The following is a 22,408-nucleotide window of genomic DNA, read 5'->3' on the forward strand; positions in this document are numbered from 1 at the left end:
AGCATGGATGACCGGCTAGGAAATATTTACACACAGAAACCTTAAACGAACAAGACAACAGCAGCCTCCAAGTTTCCATTAGATCCCATAGCTGCTCACATACATGTCTTGGCTCATCCGCCCCCATCAAAGCACCATGAAGCTATGCGTTTCCTCGTCTGCCTGCAAGCTACTTATGTATCCAATCGGCTGTCATTTACCCGTCTGTCTGCCCATCTACCTGTTTGTCTTAACTTACTCATCTGAAACCCAGGCCTTGCCTATGCTTGGCAAGTTCTCTACCACTGAGCCCGACCCTGGCCTTTATCCTTAAAATGAATCATCTTAAAATAAATTGAGAGACATCACAGTGTTTCAGCCTTGAGTAATGACCATAATAAAAATAATTATGTTATAACATTGTATAAACATAATATGTTAATATTAACAATCATTAGTAGAACATTACTTATGATTATGATTATTTTTTTTTTTAACAGGCTCTCCCTCAGTAGTTTCGGCTGGCTTCAAACTTGGGACAATCCTGCCTCAGGCTCCTGAGTGCTAGGCTTTCAGGCACAAGCGATTACACTAAATTTTCAGCTCTACATTCTTAAATATAATGTTTTTGTTCTTAGAAATTTCAATGGAGTTTTTGTTTTTGTTTGTTTGGCTTTTTAATTTTAATGCCAGTCTATGCAGGAAGCTAGAGTCTCACGACTTGAGAGAAAAGCTGACATCTTACCTCCCAGCTACGGGAGTGGTGTGTCCAAGACCAAGTCCAGGACACACTCTTTGACAGTAGCTTTGGTTTAGACTAGAAATTTAGCCTGACCACACCCATCTCTTAGAAATAAAACCACACCCAAGTCCGTGTATTCTTCCAGCCAGTGTTATCACAACCCTCCCCTATCTTTCACTCCCTGAGGTTTCCTGTTTCTAGAATCCAGGAAAAGGCACTAACTGTGGGAGAGCTGAAGGAAAAATTACCCTTTGGGAAGGTCAGTCTGGGGGTTCTGGGGGTTGAACTCTGGTCCTTAGACTTGGCGTCAAACCTCCCTATCTGCTGAGCCATCTCGTCGACCCTGTCCTGTTTTTCCTCTCTACTTAGACTGCATTTCTCCCCACACCAGAGTTCCAAGTGTCTGGTAAAAAGATAATAAAATAATAAAAACACCTAGATAATCCCCCAAGATAATAATACTCCCCCTCCCCCCAGCTAGGAGAGCTATCCGGTCCAGTGAACAAACCTCTGTCGTGCTTTGTAAGAAAACAAAGGGGTCTCATCTCTGAGACTGCGTCACAGGAGGGGAAATGAGAGGCAAGCTTTGCTTCGTCAGCAGGCTGTTCTTGACTCTGCCGGCTACCTGAATGCTGGTGTGTGATTGTAATTGGATTTCATTTCACTTGTTGAATATTTCAGGGCTACAGTGTCAAACACCAGAGAGACAAAAGAGCCCAGAAGATGTCAGGTGCCACTGAAATCTATCTATACTTTTTTTTTGTAATACTTAAAATTCCAGGATGGAAGGCAGCCTGATGAGAACCACATGGTGTTTTTACAGCTATATGAGACTGACTGACTGACTATACACACCCCAACTCTTACATCTAGATATTGGCAACTGGATGCCCCTTAGATGCTGTGAGCATCCTAGAGCAATGGTTCTCAACCTTCCTAATTCTGTGACTCCTGAATACAGTTCCTCATGTTATGGTGACCCCCGGCCATAAAATTATTTTGTTGCTACTTTATAACTGTAATTGAAAATACCCAACATGTGACCCCAGTGGGGGTCTCCATCCATAGGTTGAGAACCATTGTCTTAGAGGCAGGGACCATCTTACCCTTTCCTGGTGCCACCCCTCTTTTAGGAAGTCTCACTGGAGTTAGAAGTTCAAGGTTAGTTTCTAACCCTCGTTTATAACAAAAAATCAAATCCTCAAGCTGAGAAATGACGGTTGCTACTGTCTGAGGCTGAACAAGCTTTTGATTCCACACAAGCTTCCTTCTTCGTGTTTACTCAGAAATAGGTTCTGGAAAACCCCACCTCGTTTTCAACTTGACTGCAAGGTTTAAAAAAAAAATTAAAAAAAAAGAAGAAGCCATTTCTGAGAGTTATTTGATGTTGAGATGTTGGGTCAATGTTTCTGGCAGAAGCTGATAAAACTTTGGAGCACCTCTGCAAGCCTGGAGATTTGTTCCAGGGACTTTTGCCACAAACTCCGGAAGCACAGTATGATGCTCCAGACTCAGGACCACCCAGTGTGATGCTCCAGACTCAGGACTACCCGGTGTGATGCTCAGACTCAGGACCACCCAGTATGGTACTCCAGACTCAGGACCACCCAGTGTGATGCTTCAGACTCAGGACCACCCAGTGTGATGCTCCAGACTCAGGACTACCCAGTATGACATTCCAGACTCAGAACCACCCAGTATGATGCTCAGACTCAGGACCACCCAGTATGGTACTCCAGACTCAGCACTACCCTTCCTGGAAAACCACCATCAAGACAAGGTGGCACCAGGTACAGTGAGACACTAGGTACAGTGTGAGACAGTGTGCACCTCCCTGCTGCACACAGAAATCATGTCCCTAGCAAAGGGTTTCTGACTTCCATTTGAACAGGAAACTCTCCCTTTACGCATAACTAAGGGATCGTGCCTGAGGAATGTTTGTCTCAGGCGAGCAAGAGAGCACTGATGCTAATGAGGCTATGAGGGCTGCAAGCCCTTTGAGGTCAGTCAAATGGCATGGATCATATGTGCTGGTGCTGAGATGATCTAGATCCATGAGCCAAATCAACTGTAACAAGAGCCTATAATAAGAGCCTATAACAAAAGCCTCCCCCAACTATCCAAAACCAAAGCAACAAGACACAACTGTATACCAGCCACAATATCTCAATAGGCATCTGGGTAGATCCGCCATGGATTCCTGGGTCTCCATTTCACAGGCAGAAAATGGAGGCTGAGCATGAGGTTAAGGCTTAGACCAAACAACTGGCCAGTGGAAGGGGTCTCCTGCTCTCAGGATCCTTCCTCTTGCTTTGGCTACTAGATTCTGTCCCTTTTCACAGTGCTGCCCCACTGACTCCCCCGACAGCTCACACAGTACCTATGATTTCATGGATGACACACCAAGGGTTGGGGAGCTCAACTCATTCATCCCCAAGTCACTGAGTCCCTGGATGCATCCCATAATGATGCCCCTATCAATTCTCTGTCATACTGACTCTTGTGATTTGACCGTGGCCAGCTTATAGTGGAAGATGCCCTGTTGCCAAAGAGATTAGTGAAAATTGGGGTACCATCTCTGATAACCCTGCCTCTGAGACATCTCCCCTGATACCCTCAGCCACACCATCATGGCAGCAGTGAAAATGTACCCCCATCACTCCTAAAGAAATGTCACATGTGGCACAGGGCTTGCTAGATGACCCAATGCCTGATCCAGCCAACCTCGGGGTGGTCATACCACTTGTATCACGTACCTGCCTATGGACATGTAGCGTTAACACACACAGTGTCACATCTGGCAAAGGAGGATGTATGTTGTGGGGCCACCCATAGTAACTGCCCTAATTCTTGTCTTTTCTCATTGAATACCAATATGGCAGGATGTGTGCCCACAGAGCCCTGCTAATGCTCACACTGGGGACTCAGTGACATTTTCTGTGGACGGGTTATTTGTGTTGAACAGCCCCGAGCTGGCTGTGGTGCCTGGCATGGCAGGTTAAGTAGCCTTCCTCCTTCCCAGGCTCAGAAGCTTGAGAGCCGCCGATGCACTGAAGATTTGCCAAGGCTGGGTCAGGGCTGAGCACAAAGCAAGGGCTTTGGCGAGACCAGTGACAGTTCAGCGAGAGCCTGCTTGCTTGATCCTGAAGTTATTCCTGATGGGCCACTTTAAAGAGGAACTTTCCCCCTAAAAGGATTAACCAGTGGACTAAGGCTTAGTGCTGGATTGGAACTCAGGGCGGAGGTGGGAGGAACCCCCAACGGCTCCCGAATTTACAGGGATGATCGGAAGAGAAGAAACCCTGTACCACCCATGCCTGACTCTGGGGACTCTACTGAGAAGACAGCATAAAATATCATCCACAAGTTCTAGACAAAATGCCGCGACATGAGGCTCAGCCCCTACTTTGTCAGAGAAGGGATATGTGACTTTTGACAAGTCACAAGCCTTCCCTTGTCCTTAGTGTCCCTCCTTCACAATGAGGTCAGAAACCGAGGGCTTTAGAATCTTCTAGAAAAGCTCTGTCTAAATGCAATTACTTCATGTCTCCTGCAGGAGACGAGGACTCTGCAGAGAGGTCCTGACATCTCTGCTTCCAGCTTGTGGTTCTGATGATGCTGGTCGGCTGGGCAGGCATTTGACACTCACCCGATTGGAAGATGTCTTAAGCCCATCAGACATCAGGAGACAAAAAGCCAAGACTATACAGTCTGCAGCCTTTGCCTTATTAACCACCCAGTCCCACACTGTTTTGGGGTGGGAAAAGCGTGCCCTTTTGTGGAAACAGCCTGTGTAAAAATTGCTCTTGAGTTGCCAAATTCAACCTCTGAGTATGCCAGCTTCTCTGGTGAGCACACTTCTTGCCTGTGGTTCTTAACTGCATTCTGAAGCACACCCACCCCTGCCGAGACCTACCGGGAACCTGACAGCCAAGAGCTGTCGTAAGACACCGGGGACACAGACATACGGACACACACATACACACAAATATGGAACAAATGTCTTCGTGCTTACAAACGTAGGCAAGCTGACCCCCACCCCCACCCCAAGTCATCTCTGTGAGCTCTGGAAGTATTTGGAACACTTTTTCCCCAGTACCTCGGACAGCTCCTTGCTGCTTGAAGTAGAGACCCTTGGGGACTTTCTACATTAGAGCACTCCCCAGGCTCTCGGCTTTTTCCCAGGGCTTCTCCTCAGAGATAAAGCCCTTAGGGGCTGGCATTGGCCATTTGGGAAAAATGAACAAGCGGCAGGAAGAGATTCTACATCCCATGTTTACTCCAGAGCAGACCTCCCAACCTGGGTTAATTCTCTTTTATTTAAAAACTAAACAAAATAAAACAAACAAAACAAACAAACAAACAAAAAAAAACCAAGAACCTTAACACACTGAGAGTGTTTCCAGAACGCCTGTTACAGACATCACAATATCACCAAGACGGCTTCTTGTAGGAGTGATTCTCCCATTTAACAGGTAACAGGACTGAAGCTCAGAGATGTTAAGTGACCAAATGGAAGATTACACAGCCATGGAGCAATCTTAGCTTCAGGCAAAAATCTTCAACAGGTCTCCACTATGCTGCTCGGGCTTTCCCTGCATGTTCTGGGTACTTGGGGGAGGGATTCCCAGACTTTTTGAAGTCTTTTGGGGGGGTAGTATGGTTGTGTAGATGCATCTGGAAGTGGGGCCATGTACACAAAAGAGGGGCACAGATCAATTGGCTATGCATGCAATCCCTCCTCCCCCCATTTAGGAAGCCACAAACCAGGATGGAGGTCTCCTTGCTTTGACTATGGGCAGCTAGCTTGGTTGGCCCTACCTCAGTTTCCATATCTGGAAAGTGAGGTTCAGGTAGCTGTCCTAGGTATTGGAAAAGTCAAGATATTCCAGACACATCCTATATGCGGTAGTAGCTTGCAGCATAAGCACCCGGGATGATGTGTCCCTTAGTTTCTTCTGGAATCTGGACTGGGGTGGTGGCATTGGCGATCGTGGGAAAAAAACTTCCTTCCTTTTGGAAACCTATGAAGAATCCTCAAACCTCTCTGCTGCGGCTTGCAAGGATAAAGAGTGGGCATGACCCCTATTCCATTCTGCCATACACCCCAAGCTTAAAACACAAACTCCAAAACAAACCCCACTAAAAGCAAGAGCAAAAATCCAGCCAAGAAAATCAATTCTCCAGGAAGCTGTTAATGCCCCCCCGACTTGTTATTTGCACACCCTAGTTTGAGAGGGGCTAGTTTGAGAGGGGGGGTTACTTTCCCTCACACCTGCCCTAGAGAGTGGTCTGAAGGGCCAACTCCTTTTTGTCTTCCCCACTATTGGGACAAATACTCCTTGGGCGCCCCAGGCTTGCCTGCATATCACACCTACCAGCTCACCTTTGGGGTTCTCCCTCTTCGGGGTGCCTCTAGAGCTCCCTTCCCAATCTGTGAATATGTACATGTGTGAAGCAAGGTTTGGGGTTCCCCATGAGTCGGACAATGTTTTTAAAGAGTCTCATCTGCCGCAAAAATGGGATACATCTCCCCAGGGGCTGCTTGGGAGACGGAGGTGGGCACAGCCTACATCACCCTCCTGGCCCTCGGTTTGGTCTATGGGAAATCACGAGATGCCGAGGCCCCAGGCTCTGTCCCAGCTGCTTCAGACTGAACCAGCAATATCTCCCTCGCTGAGCACCTACCCTCAGTTTCACTGCGACATTTACGATGTTTGAAAGATTTGCCAACAGATCTCCAGGAAAGGGCTACGTCTCTCTTTTACACACGAGAAAAATAGTCTTGGAGAGGGGAAGGGACTCACCTGAAATGGTAGCTTTAGGATTAGAACCCCAGGGGGAGTCCCTCTAAGTCTCTGCCCTGGGTGTACTGCCCTTATGATCCTTGCTTGCTCCAGACAGCGATGTCCCCAGTGTATAGGCAGCTGCAAGTGCTGAGACCACCTTGCCCTGAGGATGGAGGTGAGCCTCTTATTTCCTGTTCTTTAGGGCACAACCCAAGAGTCCTGTGCTAGACTCTAAGACCCAAGCATTCACGAGTGACCAGGGAAGCGGGATCTCCTGGGAGCCCTGTCTCACTCTCGGACCACTTGGACGAAAAGCTGTGCATGGCAGGGACCCACAGAGTGCCTTCATTTGGCTCTGGGAACCATCAGGCATTCTCAATAGTCTCCTTGGCATGAGAGGTACAACTTTCCAGATTGGAGGAGTGAGAACTGCCTTACTGGATTGTGCCAGTCTGTAGGAGCGCCAGGCTGATGGGGCAAAGTTGGAAAGTCAAGGAACAGCACTCTAGCAAGCCAGCCTTGCACCCCCCCCCCCCATCACCCTCTGGCCATGCCAGAGTCACCAACAGGGTCACAGGTTTGAGGAGGGTGGTGGCGGGATAGAGGAGGAGAGGGTCTCCCAGAGGAAGAGGTAGCTTAAAGTTAAGGCCCCGCAGGTGCCAAGGTCTCTAGGGTCATGTATCCCCAGCCTCAGGTTACATGCATGCCTAGGGTCGTGAATCCCTGTCATTGTGACACGGAGGTTGGGGATATCCGGGGAATGGGGTTGGGAGGGTCCTCTGCCCTTCTAAAGTTGGAACGATGTGGCAGGACTCATCTGCCCAGGAGCTCACAGTCCGGGGATCCGGGTCTGCCCCATTATCAAGAGAGCCAGGCCGCCAAGGAGAGCCAAGTTGGGACACACACAGTCGGAGCTAGAGCACTGATCTGAGAGAGGGTATGTGGAACACACTGGGTCCGAGGCAGAGAACTCACCTGCCACCGCCGGAGCCCGCGCAGTTCCAGGGCTGTGAATCTCGCTGATCACCCTGTCTCCCGCGCCTCCTTCTCCCGGGGCTGTCAAGCGCGCAGATCCAGAGCTTCGCTCAGCTCAGCGGCAGGATGCTCCAGGCTTCGGCAGCGCCTCGGGGTAGGAGCTTCCTGAGCGAGCGCTCCCCGCCCCCTCCCGGCCCCTAGCTCCCGCCTCGCTCCGCCCTAGCCCAGCCAAGTTCAGGACTGGAGGCTGCCAGTGTCCCCACGCGCAACCCGGCTCACCCTAGCAGCAGCTGCCCCTGTCTTAGCCGCTGTGCTAAGTAGTCGCTCGCGCCCGCAGCTGCATCAATATGCAGGGACTGAGCAGTGAGCGCAGCGAGGGTCGTGAGGGGGGAATTTATTTCTTAATGTCCCTGCTTTATCCTATCACCGCTGAAACGAATTAGTGGTGACGTCCAACCGGCTGGTTTATGGGCGTGGGGAGGGAGACGTCGCAACCCTCATTAAAAGGGCCGCTCTGGGCTTGGAAGCATACATCTTTTATGTAACCTAATTTCCATTTTTTTCTATCAGAAAAAAAAATACACACAATGACAATTTTGGGGAGCCCGAAGGGGGCTGGATAGTGACCACAGCGAGGAGGCAGGCTGTTTTGGGCAGGGAAGGACCTAGCTGAGGCAGGTGGTTGTCTCTGTCCTAGTGGTGAAACATTCCTTAATGGGATAGGTAGAGCATAGCCCCTCCGGGCAGGGCAAGAAGCCCCTCGCAGAGCGAGCAGAAGACCGCCTGGGTTCTGGCTCTGGTTCTTGGGTGCGCAGACGTTCTGGAAAGGATGCCCGGTTCTGGTGTTTTTCAGGGCAGAGTGTAGGTATCGCATCTGGGGGAGAGGGGGGTGGAAAACCCCCGGGGGTCTTATTCTCCTACGGCCTGGAGACAACAATGCCAGGAGAGGCCAAGGGCTGGGCTGGGGGAGGGGTGGGCTCAGAGAGCTCTTCCCTTCCTTTCTTAGGGGCTCTAACATATGGGTAACCATATAAACCCGTCTCTAAAGCTGTCTTTCCCTGGGCAGATTGCAAGGCGGTTTTGCATTTAACTGTCGCTGCTGCTCACACACTCTTGAGGGAAGGAGTGTGCGTGCGTGCGTGCGTGTGTGTGTGTGTGTGTGTGTGTGTGTGTGTGTAGAGGGGGCTGCACTCAAGGAAGGAGAGGAGGATTCAGACCCAAATACGCCTAGACACCTGGCTACTAGCTTGATCTCCATTTAGTCTCAGCGAATACGCTGCACACTTGGAGTATAATCGCTCTGAGACCAGAGCCAGCTACCCCTTCTTGTTGCTCACACATGGTCTTCAGATATTGTTACATGTCAAGCCTGAGGAAAGGGGCTATGACCTGGAGGGGTGCAGGAAGAGGAGGGGAGAGAAGCACAAGAAAAAGCTGTGGGGTGTGAAGAGTGTGTGTCGAGGGAAGGCCTGAGAAATTCCCCCGGCCTGCCAGGGCTCCTGCCACTTCCTGACTGGGTGTGCCAGTTCCGAAGTCTGCTTCCTGAGCCTCTGACATGGGTCTTGGGCTGTGGTGAGGCTGGTATAGTCAAACGATGGCGGCAAAGCCCTTAGTTTAGCATCTGGCATATAGTACCTGCTCTGAAAAGACCAGCCGTTAATAGTGTTACTGACCAGAAGGATTGACTATATGTCAACGGGTAAAGGAGGGTCCCAGAAGCGGAGGTTGGAGTGAGTCCTTGCAGCCTGGGCTCAGTTCATCCTGGGCTCAGCTTCCTTCTCATCCTTTTCAAAGTTGAGTACTGGGCTTCCATGGTGTTGGGTCTCAACACTGCTCCCTCAATTACCATGGCAACTGGGGAAAATCAGGAAGCCAGGAAGGGAGGCTGCCTCTTCACTGGGCTGGCAGTTCACCTGCTCCAGAGACTCGCGCCAGCTTGCTGTGTATGGGAGTTGGGGCCAGCAGAGGTCCAGAGGGGTGGTCAGTAGGGAAGGCAGAGCTGTGGCATGTGGGGTCAGGGCTAAGGCTGGCTGTGCCTGAAGAAACAGAGTTGGCCCCCTGGGGGAGGAGGCAGAAACCCACGACCCCCCAATCCTGTCACTGTTGCTAGGTGTCCTGGTGCAAGTGATGGTGAGTCAGGACCAAGAGGTTCTGGAGACCCCGCTGCAACGACAGAGCCAGGAGTCCAGCGGAGGAGCTTACCACCATGAGGACGTGGGTATCATTTCCTATTTTGCTGGTTTTGAACTAAGCCCTTTACAGACACACGGCTCATGGAATTATCATCAAAATGACAAGAAGTGGCTTCCTTTCCTTGTTTGTGCCTGACAGAGGGGGCATTCGATGCTCTGAAGACAGAGCCTCTCCAAGCAGTGGATGAGAAAGTAAATACAAGAACCCAGATCTAGGCTGGGGCGGGGGGTGGGGTGGGCATGGCTCAGAGGTAGTGCTCCTTCTGATTGTGCACGAGAGCCTGGGTTCCACCCCCAGGACCCCAAAGTGCTTGGCGTCTGGTAGAGAAAGGGGGAGAGGAAGTCAGTCACTGTGCTGGGATCTTAGTGTTGGGGGGGGGGAGTGACTCTCGGCCCTGGGAGCCTCCTGGCTAATGTTGGGCAGAACTAACATTACCAAGAAGTGCAGGAAAACAAACCAGAGGATCTTGCCACCAGCTAGGTGGCTCTGAGCAAGGTGATAGTGACAGTCCCCCAAATGCTCCTTGGATGTGGTGACCTAGAGGGTGCTATGGCTTGGTTCTACCAGAAGCAGCCTTGGGCGTTTAGGGGTAGATGTCAAAGATGTCGCCTTTCTCCGGCTGGGAGGGGCTGAGTCGGCTGACACACAGCCAGACATCCAGACATCTGCTCCCGGCGTGGGGTCTCACTCCAAACCCCTGCACGGACAGTGGGTGGATAAAGTGTTTATATCCACCCCCGTCAGTATCGCCCATGGTCCTCTGCTAAGAGCTGGCCCAGGCGAGCGGAGGGAAGAGGGACTTGGTTTGCTTACTCTATGTGGCTGCCACCGAGGGCTAATACATTACCCAGGGCTAATGAAAACACAATTATCTTCTTTTGGCTGCAGAGAGGGGCTAATTTAATAGGCTGCGATCGAAAGGCATCTGTTGAATTCACCCATCAGTGAAAACACTTGAAGGACCCTGGAGGGGAGAGGAGAGCGCCGCTGGCTGGCTTGCAGCTGTGTCCAGGCTGTGCGGTGCCTACAGCTCAGATAGCAGCAGCCGCCGAAGGCCCACGGCAACCCCAAGGTGTCTGTCTGTCCAAGCACAGACCTGGGGGCTCCATTCCTGCTGCGAGTTCTGGGATTTTCCTTTGGCACTTGCAACCTCAGTTTTCTCACCCATACAATGGGATTTAATTATTCCTCTTTCACTGCAACTTAAGGAACTTAACTTAGGTGAGGTGGTGGGAGAGGAGAGGGTCCCAGCATAGTCTATGTGTTTAATAAAATGATCACTTCTCTTCCCTGACTGCACAGGCTGTACCGAGATGTAGTCTGCATAAACACTCCCTCTTTGGAGAAGCCGCTGCTCTAAGCTACCCTCCCCCCCCACTCCTAATACACTGTACATTCAGGAATATTTACAAATTCAGTGTTAGACTGGAAAGACGCTCACAAGGGTGGACGCTCGCAGCCACTACCACTTGCTACTCCAAGTCAGTGGTTCTCAAAGATTGCTGCTAGACAACTAGGTCACCATCCCCTGGGAACTGCTTGACCATGCCCACCCCACACCCATTGGAGCAGACACTCAGGGCTGTGTTTAAGACAGACTCGTTGCGGGTTTATGAGAATCCCAGTGCCAACCAAAAGCCAAACTCACACTTGTTTGAATATGTGAATGAAGGGACAACCGTTCATTTAGCCAGGGTTTGTGTGTTCAACGGCAACTCCCTTATTAGACACCAGCTGTATACACAGTCCCATGTAATGAAGTTCTTGAATTCTTTCGGCCTCTAACCTACGCCCACATTCCCTCACACCTCAGTTCTGAGGAATGCCCCTGAGTTACAGGGGTGATGACAGCCTCAGGGCTGTCCCTCCGTTGCCATGGCAATCAGAGCCTCTCTGTGCCCGAATCAACCCTGCTCCTCTCTCTGGGTGAGAGATACTGGTTTCAGCCACAAAGTTAGCTGGCGTCTGAGCTCAGCCCTGGGTGTTTGCCTGGGAGTTGTCGCTCCCATGCACATTCTATGAGACCCCATGCCCATCAGTCCCTCTTGCAGCTGGAGAAAGGAGGGGCCTCGGAAATGCTGTCTGGCAGAGTGGCCCAAACCAGAAAGTTCCAGAGCCATCTAGGAGCAGCAGCCCGTGGATGGCTGATTGGTTTTTCCCTCCAGCTCAGGGGTCATAAGAGGGGAAGCATTTCATCTAAAGCAGCCTTGGAGCCAGCAGGCTGGCAGGCCAGACAGGACCCAGTATTGAGAACATGGTTATCTGAGAGGCTAGTGTCCCTAGGGAAGGAGGGAGTGCCACGGTCCCTGCAGATGTTACCCCAGACACCGGAAATAATTTGTGAGACTCTGGCCGAGATCGGAGAGGAACCATTTAGAGGAGCAATCTGGCCATAAGGAATAGCATGACCTGACTGTTGCTCCAGGGCCGTGTGAGCCAGAGTAAAGTAGCCGGGAGTCTCTGGGCCCCAAAGGAGAATTTAATGTGAAGGTGGATAGCCCCATGAGTTATATGCAAAATCCAGTATACAAAGGTTTCTCAGTGTCCAAAGCCCCTTTAAAGGGCCCCCAGACTAGGGGTCCCTGATGGCAGTTGGATTTACCAAGCTAGCTCAGCAGAGAGGCAGTTCCCTAAATGATCGACAGATGGCGCTAAGCCTTCACGGTAGCCAACTTGCTTTTTGAGACCTACCTGGATGATAGGATGGTTTCTTAGAGTCAACTTTTGGGACCTCGGGTCTGGGTCCTGGACAAGCTGAACTGATTTAGGTGGCATGCAACTGCTGGTCCTGTTAATATCTTATAGTTAGTCCAAGCCTTGTTTTGTAACCTCCTGTTCTTTCTCAGGCCCCCTCAGTGTGGACAGCTCCGGTGGAGTTTGCAGTTTGGAGGGTGCAGCCAGGGCTTAAAGTGGGCTGAGTGTGAGGCATTGGGGAACGGCGGGGTCTGCAGAGAATTCTAATACTTCCCATTAAATTAAAGCGTCGAGGCCACTCACTGGAGAGTTGTGACCACAAATGTGGGTTTCGGCTCCTGCAAGTGTTGCTGTGTGGTGTCAAGGGAGATCCCCAACACAGAGTCACAAACTGCCAGGTGCCTAAGAATTCCCAACATGCACAGATGCTCCCCCCCCCCCCGCAAAAGGAGAGCTGGGACGACTGTGTCCTCAACAAGTTGTTGAGGAGACGGAGTCAGATGATCCCCTTGTTTCAAGTTGGTTGTTTTGCCGTGTGTGGTCACCCCAATAAGCTGGTCTGCACCCTCATTTTTGGCTCCAGACATCTGGAATTCAATGACAAGGCTTCTCGGAAACTATGACACTCCTCTCTTATCAAAGTAGAGATCTCCGATGACCGCACCCGCTTTATCAGGCCACAGATATTCACAGAGAAGGTCATACCATTGGCTTCTGCTAGGCAGTCCCTGGGGGAGATCACTGGGGATGTGGAGGACAGAGGGGCAGGAAGAAACTCCAGCTTCATATTCTAACAAAGCCCCCAAAGTTAGGGTCAGGTACCACAATCCTTCTCCTAACTTTACTTCACCTGCTCTGTGACCTTGGGTGAGACGGCTCCCCTCTCTGGGCCTCTATGAAATGAAGGAGGTTGGACTAGCTTCCCTACTCTACATGCTTAGGACTCTGCAGCAGCTTGCTGGGTAGCAGGCAGAGACCGGGGAGGGGTGCCCTAGCCCTCAGGTCTCTCCTCCTTCCAGAAGAGCTCTGTTCTTGGTGTGATTGGCTTTCTTGCTTGTGTATCAGGATACACACTCACTCTTTCTGGTAGCTGCGTGGAGCACTGTGCCAGGTGGGGCCGTGAGACCCTCAGGCAGGAGTTTTGGCCCCAGAGGACTATAAACTCATGGTCCACAGCAATGCTGACACCCCGCAGTCTCTCTTGTCTGTACCCCCACAATGGGACCCTGGGATGCCAGCCTTGCCCTCGGTTTCAAAGCTTTAGTGAGAAAGGCCATTTTATCCTCCCTAGTCAGACGGCCCTGCACTCTGACATCCAATTGATTCCAGTGGATTCTCCCTCTAATCCTGTGGACGAGGGAGGAGCTGGTGCCATTTAAAAGCGTGGGACTCAGTTCTGGGCCCAGCGGACTCCTAACTGTGCGATCCTAGGTTGGCTATTGGTCTCTTTGGAAGGCAGCAGTCATGTCGAAATCTATTTTGACATTTTCAGATGTCTAGCAGTTTGCTAACGTGTCCCAGCTCAACCCAATTGCTTGGGAGGATTTGGCAGTTTCTCCACAGAACGGATTTTAGAAGCAGAGTCCTGGGTCCGCCACTACCACCTGCAGCAGCTCCTGGGTTGTGTGGCGCCTGTATGTTTTCTGTCCTTGTCCCAGTCGGCGACTGGAGGAGGGGGCAGAGAATGACTATCCGAATTTTAAGAAGTTGCTTGCAGTTCTGATTTGCTAAGTAAACTTGGGACCCACATTCATGATGTTTTCACAATATTTGCTATCCAACTGAAATTGTGCACATGATTGTAGTTTAGTTTACTTTATTATTATGTAGCATTATGTAGTCCAGACTGGCTTTGAACTCCATATGTAGACAAGGATAAACTTGAACTTCTGACCCTGAATGTTGGGGTTATGGACACAATATCACTATGCCTGTTTTTGTTTGTTTGGTTTTATAAATTAATTATTTCTTTTGAGACAGAGTCTACAGAAACCAACAGCTAAAGCAGGAAAGCGGATCTATGGATGTTGGAAGAGCCCAAATAGCCAAAGCAGTTCTTTGTAGAAAGAACAAAGCCTGGAGGGATTGCAATATGGACCTCAAAGTGTACTACAGAGCCGTAGTGACAACACCTGTATGCTGCCGGCAACAAACCACACATGACTAGTTGAAAAGAACAGAGGGCCCTGAGATAAAGCCATTCACATCAAAGGTCTCAAAGCACTGGAGAAAAAAACTCCTCAAGAAATGGTGCTGCTGGAACCAGATATCCACAGGAGGAGGAATGAAACTGGGTTCCTATTACACCATGTAGAAATCAGTTTATGCTGGATCAGAGACCTCAGCGTAAGATCTGAGACTCTGAAGCCGCCCTACTTCACGATACAGAGACAAGGGTTTTCTGGAGAGGACTCCAGCAGATTTGGAAATCATGGCCGGAAGTGTCGAATGAGAATGCATGAAATCGGAAGCTCTGGATTAGCAAAGAAAACACTGCAGACTGGGAGAAAGCCTTTGCCAGCTCTCCACCTGACAAGGGGATCCAGAATATATAAAGAGTTCAAACAAATAAACGAAAAACCATCCAATCATCAGTGGGCAGAGGAGCCAAAATTTGTCTTGGTTTGTTCTTCTGTTGCTGCAATAAACACTATGGTCAACAGCAGCCTGGGTGGGAAGGGTTTATTGTGGCTCACAGTTCCACAGCGCAGTCTATCACTGAGGGAGGCCAGGGCAGGAAGCTGGAGGCAGGAACTGAAACAGAGACCAGGAAGTGTTGTTTCCTGGCTTACTCTCCATGGCTTGCTTAGCCTGCTTTCTTACACACCCTAGGACCGTCTGTCTGGGGGTGGCACTGCCCACAAAGGGCTGGGTCTCCCATGCCAATCTTTAATCAAGAAAATAGCCTACAACTACTGAGAACTCATGAACAATGGCAATGGGTTCTTGATCCTACTGCACATACTGGCTTTGTGGGAGCCTAGGCAGTTTGGATGCTTACCTTACTAGACCTGGATGGAGGTAAGTGGTCCTTGGACTTCCCACAGGGCAGGGAACCCTGATTGCTCTTCGGGCTGATGAGGGAGGGGGACTTGACTGGGGGAGAAGGAGGGAAATGGGAGGCAGTGGCGGGGAGGAGGCAGAAATCTTTAATAAATAAATAAATTAATTAATTTAAAAAAGAAAATAGCCTACAGACTTGCCATTAGTCAATTTGATGGGGGCATTTGAGGGTCCTTTATACTAAATAACTCTAGCTTGTGTCAGGTTGACAAAAAAGAGCCCTCATTAGTGCAAAATTGAACAGACATAAAAAGAATAGAAGAAAGAAATAAAGGGGAGAAAGGAAGGAAGAAGGAAGGAAGGAAGAAATGACCAACAGAAGCAATGCTCACTATACTTAGCTACAAAGGAAACATAAACAGACCGAGACTATATCTTATGTTGGCATGGTCATCATCAGAAAGGGCATATGAACAAGGGCTGGCAAGGATGGCAGAAGAATGGACCTTGAATCACCGTTGATATTGGTGGGGATGGAAGTGGGTCCAGCCTCAGGCAGTCAGCATAGAGGCTGAAAATAGAGTCAGATATGACAGCAGGACACACCTGTCACCTCAGCTCAGGAGGTCAAAGCAGGGGGATCAAAGCTGCACAGAGAGTCATGGGGCAGGCTGGGTCATAGGTTGAGACTTCATCTTAAATACCCAATTCAACCCTGACCCCAGCAACAGCAGAATCATCGTGAGATCATGTGACCTGAAGGAATCTAAGTGGGAAAACTAGAGAGCTACTTGCACATCCCTCCCTCCCCGCAGGTCCTGGTTCACCTCACTGCAGCCCTATCCACAGCAACCAAGAGAATCAGCCTAGATGCCCAGTGTCAGATGTGTGGATAAAGAGAGCGGGGTGTAGGGTGTATATCTGACAGCGTATTAGTCAGCCATAAGGAAGAATGAAACGATGTAATCGGCAAGAGAAACGCATGGAGCCAGAGGCAGTGATGTTAAGCAAAACAAGCCAGGTTTAGAAAAGCAGACATTGTATGTTCCCTCCCGTACATGAAATCTAGATTTAAAAGTAAATACAGGGATAAAAGTAGAACAAGGACTGACTGCCTTGTGGGGGAGCAGACTACAGGAGGGGCAGGAGGAAGGGAGGGTGATGGGGTGAACATGCTTGAAGTGCATTGTACACATGTGTGAAAATGCCACAGTTTAGCGTGACTAATATCCACTCCTAAAGAAGGACTGTCTGGAACAAAATAGCTATGTTTCTCCAGGAAAGCAGAAGAGCATATAGAGGAGTCTTGAGGGAGGATAAAGACCCCTTCCTCTCCCATCCTCCTCCAGGAGCCCCGGAACACTTAGGACCTCCTGGAATGCATCTTAGAAAGCATTGCCTAAGGATTTTCATCTTGCTACCTACTGCCTACCTATTCAGCAGGCAGTCAATCCATCTGTCTGTCAATCATCTGTAATCTATCTACCCACTCATTCTTACACATATGAACACGCCCACCCAGACATCCATGAACACATGAATCTATTTGTATATCCATCTACCCAGGTATCAATAACATAAGAATACATTCATCTATCTATCTATCTATCTATCTATCTATCTATCTATCTATCCATCCATCCATCCATCCATCCATCCATCCATCCATCCATCCATCCATCCAGTCCATGCATATATGAATCCATCTATCAATCATCCATTTGTATATCCATCCACCCACCTATTCATCTACATATGAACCCATCCATCCACCATCCATCCATTCATCAATCCACCTATCCATCTATAAATTCATAAATCTATAGATATATCATCCATCTTTCTACTCATCCACTCATATACCCATCCATTTTCACCCATGCACACATGAATTTATTCATCCATATATTTATATCTGTCAATTCATATATGCATGCATCCATGAGTACATTAATTCACCCTTTGTCTACCCACTCATCTATCCATCCATGTGCACACAAATCTATCTTCTACAATTGAGTCACACACACATGAATCCATCCATCCATCCATCCATCCATCCATCCATATGTCTAACCCATGTATACATGAATTTATCCATCCATCATCCATTAATATCCACCCATTTATATAAGCATATATCAATATTTCATCCATCTATCCACCTATCCATTCATCATCCATTCATAATCCATCCACTATCCACCCATGCATGCATAGATTCACCCATCCATACATCTATCTGTCAATGTATGTATGCATGCATTTTTATGAAGGCATTATTTCATCTGTCATCTACCCACCCATATATCCAGGCATCTGTACGTGCCTGAATCCATCATCCATCCACCCATGAATCAGTCTGTCTATCTATCTATCTATCTATCTATCTATCTATCTATCTATCTATCTACCTACCTACCTACCTACCTACCTACCTACCTACCTACCTATTCATCTACCCATCTGTCATCCACATATAATCCATCTATCCATTTATTCATACATATATGAATCTATCCACCCATCTAGCCACTCAACATCATATTCATCATCCATTCATTCAACCATCCATTTATTATAAATAACCATTTATTTATGATATATAAATTTATATATCATCAATTCATCTATATACCATATACTCACATACACATGAATTCATTCATCCATCAATCTATCTGTTGATGCATCCATCTGTCCATGCATCCATGCATCCATGCATCCATCCATCCATCCATCCATCCATCCATCCATCCATATATTCACTACCTGTCCACCCACATATCTGTACCTGTTGAGATCACATGTCTCTTATATTTCTATCTGTCTTACCAAGAAGACTGTTTCTAAGCATGCTTACAAAGAAGACAACATTGGAAGACAGAAGCAGCATGGGCATTCAGAAGCAATGGGGACATGTGCCCACTATCACATCAATAAAGATACCAATTGCCTTTGGGAAGTTTTCTAATCATCAAGAGTTGGTTTCCTGAGTTTTAGATTCCTCCCCTGAAGATAAGCCACGTCACTGTGTCCTCTTTGTGTTGTCTGCTGGGAACTGGGCTCCATGTTGATATCCTGATTTCTACTGTTGACAGGAGTAATAAAAGCGAGTGCCTCTGCCCCAGGCATCTGTGTCACCTGCAAGCTTACATGAAACTGTGGCCGGCCACACGCCAGCTTATAGGTGGGCAGCAACCTTCAGACGTCAGAGCTTGGACCCTGTTCAGCCTCTCTCTGCTCAGCTCTGTGTATTGGTTCCATTATCATATAAAATACTTAGAGAATGACACAGCCTCGGAGGACTTAGAATGGATCCTCAAGCAGAGGGGTAGAGACACCGGGGACCCCAGCAGAGCTGTAAGGCACGAAGAGGAAGCCTTTCAGGCAGAGCACATCAAGCAGGTGGACACCAGGAGGGCCTGCAGCGAGTGCCTGACTCCTCAGCTGTGCTCCAGCACCGTCCTCTTCTTCCACGGCTCAATGCTGCTCAGTGCCTCTGCCTCTGCATGTCGCAGCAGCTCCGAGGAGAGAGCCCTGCTTCTCTACCCCAGGGACCTGGCATCCACACCAGTGTTTGCTACACAGTCGTCATCTAGTAAAGATTTGCTCACAGGAACATTGGAGGTAGCTTCATCCCACAGGCTGGTTAAAGTGTGAACTCTCACCTACTTGCTGGACAGCATAGGAATTCTCAATCCGAAAACCCAGGAAGCTCCAAAAGCCGAAAGTTACCATGTTTTGGCTTGGGGCTATGAGTGGAAAATTCCACAGCTGACCTCATGGAAAGTCAAAATAAAATTGCATTAATAATACTGCATAAAAGCACCTTCAGCCTGGGTGTAGGAGGTACACGGGAAGCGGAAATGGGCTTCGTGCTTAGATCAGGGTCTTATTTAACATAGCTCATCACATAGATGTTAATATCGCAAAATATGAAAACCACCTAAAACATCTCCATTTCTGTTTCCATTTTGGAGCATTTTGGAGAAGGGACACAGCTTGCTTTTCATATTTGCACACTGTTTGCTGGCCCACTGGTGCAGGTCAGAGTCAGGTGTGGGCTCAGGACACCTGCCTCTAGGGTCTGTATGCTTACCCTGCATGATGGTGACTGAAGATGAAGGGGGAGGGGAGGGGACAGTCCTCAGTATGGAAAGGTGAGGAAGCAAATGGCAGCAGAGTGCCATGGCCACAGGCACACTTGTCTGGGCCAGCCCTCCTCCAGCTGCCCTGTGAGCAGGGCACTGCCGCCTGAACTTTGGGGAAACCATGGCAAGGAAAGGCAGGGTTACTTACTCGAGGACATGTGACTAACTGTGCTAGCTGTAAAATTTGAATCCAGGTCTGTGGGACTCGGATACCAACCAGTCTTAAAGTCTGGAGAGAAGCCTGGCAAGTGGGGCTCAGGGTGAGACCAGAGCTAGGAAATCCCCTGACTAGACTCTGGGACAAGGCTGAGCTGACTCACATCTGGGGCCAAAGAGGACGCAGTGGGTGGAGGGTAGATGAGGAAAACGGGCGCCCTCCATGAATGTTCCAGCCCAGGCTATCCCCATCATTGTTGCACCCCGCTAATCCACACAATGACAGGATGATCATGGAAGCCACGTGACACCTGGCCTTAACCAAGCCAGCCTCCGTCTGATGTTAGATGTGTGACCCAGGGCCAGAATCCTAACTTCTCAGAGTCCCCCACCTCACTACTAGTATCCAGTTACTTTTCAAGTGTTTTGAAAAAAAAAAATTACACTGACCAATAGCCACAGGAGAACACTGGTGTGTAGCAGGCAGTCGACTGAGGAGAATTTATTCATTCTTTCCTTATACTTATCATTAAGAGAGAGAGAGAGAGAGAGAGAGAGAGAGAGAGAGAGAGAGAGGCATACAACCATGTATTTGTGAAAGACAGAGGAACAACCTGAAGGAGTCAGTTCTCCTTTTCCACCACATGGGTCCCAAGGATTAAACTCAGGTTGCTGGATCTGGTGACAGAGCCTCTACCATCTCCTTCATTAGCTGTTTACTCTGACACCATTCACATGACAGAACTGTGAATTTCTACAAAGGTTTTTCCTCAGCCACACCAGTGAATATACATAGATACATATTCATCCCCACCCTTGCAAACCACCTGGGCCATGGCTTAGCATTCAGCCGCCTGGTAAATCCTCACTGGGCATCCACTGTGTGCTTTAGCCAGAGGGAGATAAGCAAACCAACAAGCCTGGCCCAGCCCCAGTGGGACCCGAGTTCTCATTCCACAAGCAAACAGAGAAACAATGTATCAATTGGCCATAGTTGCTGAAGGTAGCTATGGCAAAAGTGTCAGGGAAAGGGGCAGAGAGGCCATGCTGGGGCTGATCTTACCCAGCACAGCCGAGACATGGTCTTGGAGGCTGTGCACGTAGCCAGTGTGCCACAAAGGCTTGCTAAATAAAGAGCCCACCATACCAATGATGTAGGTAGCTTTGATAGGAAAGGAAAAATCCATGGGGACTTTGTCCTAAGTTTCCAGAACCACAGACTCCCAAGTTGATATCTGTTCTGGTTCATTTTAACTGTCAGCTTGACACAAACTAGAGCAGTGGTTCAGACTGGCCTGTTGGCGTGTCTGTTAAGGATCGTGTTGGTCGTTCGTTAATTGATATAGGAGGGCTCAGCCCACTGTGGGCGGCTCCATTCCCCGGGCAGCTAGGACTGGTCTATGTAAGAGAGTTAAATAGAGGAATCTGTTACAGCAACAGAAAGGAAGTTAGAATAATGCAATGTCATCCAGATATCTGATAGGTCCCCAGCAGATGACACCTTCCTCTCAGCACTGTGGCTCCATACAGGGCCACCTGAGGGCCTGGAAATCATATGCATGGGAAGTGAATCCTGCCATGGGTTCTGCCTCAAGCCTCAAGTCTGAGAAGTGGCCAAGGCCCACACCAGCTAATACTAACTGCTTCTTCTCTCTGCTCCAGGCGCCAAGCTAAGTAGCACACCATTAAGGCTCAATGACCCCATTAGGAACCTATTTACAGAACCTTATATTTTTAAGGAAAGAAATGGGGATTCAGGAAAGGTCACAGAACTTGCTTGAAGTTGTAGAATGACCATGAGATGTGTTCAGGGAGATGCCAGGCAGATGGTGCTGGGCACACAGAGGAGGTAAGGTAGTCCAGCCCGGAGCACACAGCTTGTGTCTGCCCCATGGGGGAAGTGGGAGTTGGGGGTGGGGGAATAGACTGGGAAGTGGGGGTTCATTCTAGAACCGAGCATTTGTATGTGTGCTACATTACCCCCGCCAACGATGCTATGTTAGGCTCCACTCCTGATAATTCTCTGCCCCTCCTCTGTCAAGGCCATCCCTCACACATGACTGTCTCTGTAGCCACAGGATGGAGACACTCAGAAGCTGGGTGTTTGCACCGGACTGTGGAATTGGTTTGGGCTTCTAGGGTACTGGGGTTATGATGTCAACAGCTGGGGAGGGTAGAGGAGTGTCACAGTGTCTAACAGTTTGCTAGCATATGCCTCTAGAGCCCCGCCACCCATCAACCTTCTACCTAGGGATGTAGCCGCCCTGCCAGGCCACCAATGGTGATCTCAGCCTCTAGAGCCCCCCCCCATCCCTCCACAGGTGAACTGTCACGTGTTTATGATTCCAAAGGCTCTGTGACTTTGTCCATGATCTCCAGATTGCTCAGCTGTAATCCCACTTCTTCTTTCCAACCCCTCTCCATCTTTTGAGCTGCCATCTTCCTGGTCTGGGATGATCCATTAGCCCCCAGCAATGCAGCCTGTTTTCCAAATCAGAGCTCTTGCAAAGGGGTCTCCTGACTACATCACCTCCTGGGCTTGAAGCCCCTCCCAGCGCCCAGAGTCTCCTGGACACAGCCTGATTCTTTACCTATTCCTTTTCTGGCAGACTCCTCCTGGCCACAGATGTCAACTGAGGATGGAGGTAGCTCTTGATGGGGTGTGGGGAGGCATGCCCGCCTCCAACCAGCATGGTTTTGTTTGGGGAGGGTAATTCTCTGCC

The 22,408-nt window shown here is 49.2% G+C and overlaps 1 protein-coding gene across 1 annotated transcript in view; it reads right to left on the reverse strand.

Annotated features, from left to right (window-relative positions):
- The window catches only part of Nos1 (nitric oxide synthase 1), a 108,098-nt gene extending 100,501 nt beyond the window's left edge, over nucleotides 1-7,597 (reverse strand). The window contains 1 exon segment of the mRNA XM_050159123.1: nucleotides 7,486-7,597. The gene's annotated coding sequence lies outside the window, so the exon portion shown is untranslated.
- Between the last annotated feature and the right edge of the window lie 14,811 nt (nucleotides 7,598-22,408).

The sequence above is a fragment of the Alexandromys fortis genome, unplaced genomic scaffold (genome assembly GCF_014885135.2).
Source record: "Alexandromys fortis isolate MF-2015 unplaced genomic scaffold, M_Fortis_MF-2015_v1.1 scaffold_90, whole genome shotgun sequence".
In the NCBI taxonomy this organism is placed as follows: Eukaryota; Metazoa; Chordata; class Mammalia; order Rodentia; family Cricetidae; genus Alexandromys; species Alexandromys fortis.